Source organism: Eumetopias jubatus, unplaced genomic scaffold (genome assembly GCF_037043125.1).
Source record: "Eumetopias jubatus isolate StellerSeaLion01/CBP00866 unplaced genomic scaffold, mEumJub1_p1.0 scaffold_15, whole genome shotgun sequence".
Classification (NCBI taxonomy): domain Eukaryota; kingdom Metazoa; phylum Chordata; class Mammalia; order Carnivora; family Otariidae; genus Eumetopias; species Eumetopias jubatus.
Window position 1 is genome coordinate 56885372 of NW_028274821.1, and position 2221 is coordinate 56887592.

Genomic DNA, 2221 nt, shown 5'->3' on the forward strand with positions numbered 1-2221 from the left:
CACAATGGGTTTAATAAAGATTTAAATTAAAAAGCCATATAAATTTCAGGGCACCTGCGTGGCTTAGTCGGTTAAGCGTCTGCCTTCAGCTCAGGTCATGATCCTGGGGTCCTGGGATCCAACCCCAAGTAGGTCTCCCTGCTCAGTGGGGAGCCTGCTTCTCTCTCTCACTCCCTCTGCCCCTCCCCCTGCTTGTGTGTGCGCACTCTCTCTCTCTAATAAATAAATAAAATCTTTTTCTAAAACAGCCATATAAATGAGAACAAAGATTTGAGAACTCAACACAATTTTTTAAATGTCACATGACTTTCAGATTTATCTTTAATATTGATAGACTGTACATTTCAGCTTCAAAATAAAGAAAAAGATTCTGTTTTCTAGCCCTTCAAAAGCTATTGTTATTCTTCCTCCCTACTCTGCCCCTACTTCTCTGTAATCATTCTTTAGCAATCTTCTGAATTCCTTTCCATTCCATTAAAGGCTCCAAGGAACTATTTCTCTCTCACATCCCCCCCCACACACTCTGCCTCCATGTCAACAAGCTTTATTATCTATCCCAGGGAGGAAAACATTTGCATCAACAATCCAAAGCAATAGAACATGCCAAACCTTTGACTTTTAGTATCAGAATATACTATATAGGTTTTGGGGTAACTGAGCCTTCCTAATAATAGTTTCAAAAATAATGTTTAAATGCACTTTATCAATTTTTTATGCACCACGTGACAGGAGGAGGAGCCCACATATTAGAGCATGAGATGGTAAGAATTTGAGATTTTAAATTTGCTACAATGGATACACAAAGTTGATTTGACAGGGGACCAAAAAAAAAAAGCATGAGTAGCCCCAGGGTCTTCCCCAAACCACTCCCTGCTTCCATATAAGGAGGAAGTTACCTTAACTTCCAGATCCATTCCTAGACCTTTATTGCACAAAACCAAGCTAATAGAGGAAGAAAGAAAATTAAAATGTCCAAAAGGCTATGTTGATCTACATAATGAAGAACTAAGCAAAGAAGGGAGAAGGAAGAGATAAGCGACTTCATGTAGGTTCAGCTGGGTAAAGACCCAGGGCAGTAGCTTGTACTGGGGGAGAAGAGAGACTTTGGAGCAACTACAATTTTGGGAAGATACTTTGAGAAGGAAAAAATAGGATTTTTAAGAAGCCCTGCATTTTCAGGAAAGACAGCAAGAGTGCTTTAGTTTATTTATAATTATTATTTGTTGGTCTGTTATTCATTGAATGAGATTCCATGCTGGACTGGACCCTGAGATGATTATCCCCTTATCTACATAATAACAAGTGTCAACAAAGATTCAAATTACCAGATTAGTTGGCAACCATTGATATGGATGTGTGTGTATATGTGTGTATTGTTCTTTTAACAAAGCTTGCTCCTCTCTCCTATTAGATATACTCCGCCTTTTGTAAAATAAGAATAAAAAATACAGAGCGCTACATAGTGTGACAAGATATACTCACTAAAGTTTACTTCTTGAGTCAAGTCATTGCTTTGGCCAAACCAGGACGTGTGGCCGTCAGCGCCCGCTCTTTGCGCCCTGTCACTCCTGCCCGCCCGCAGGATGGCCCACAAGCAGATCTACTACTCAGACAAGTACTTCAACAAGCACTATAAGTACCAGCATGTCATGTTACCCAGAGAACTTTCCAAACAAGTCCCGAAAACCCATCTGATGTCTGAAGAGGAGTGGAGACTTGGTGTCCAACAGAGTCTAGGCTGGGTTCATTACATGATTCATGAGCCAGAACCACATATTCTTCTCTTTAGAAGACATCTTCCAAAAGAGTAACAAAAATGAAGTCTATCTGGGGATCGTCAATTAAATCTTTTTCAAATTTAATATATAGGTGTATATAAGGTAGTATTCAGTGAATACTTGAAAAATGTACAAATTGTTGATCCATACCTGTGCATGAGTTGTATTCTTCACAGCAAGAGAGCTCAGTTAAATGCAACTGCAAATAGTTACTATAAGGTGTTTAAGATAAAATTTCTTCTAGTCGGTTTTTCTCTTAATAAAAGTGCCAGTTTGACTTTACCTGTTACTTTTGTTAAATAAAGTTTGTATGTTGCATTTAAAAAAAAAGTTTACTTCTTGAAGCAGATAGAGGATTGAGACCTTTTATCTACAATGCCCTCAATGCAGAATGTACTGCATGCCTTGTTCCCTTCACTGAGACTGAGAGGCAAAGAAGTCCC

General features: G+C 38.8%; 1 pseudogene; it reads left to right on the top strand.

Moving 5' to 3' along the window:
* The first annotated feature begins 1583 nt into the window (after positions 1-1583).
* LOC114218140 (cyclin-dependent kinases regulatory subunit 2 pseudogene) lies at positions 1584-1820 on the top strand (annotated as a pseudogene).
* Positions 1821-2221: the final 401 nt, after the last annotated feature.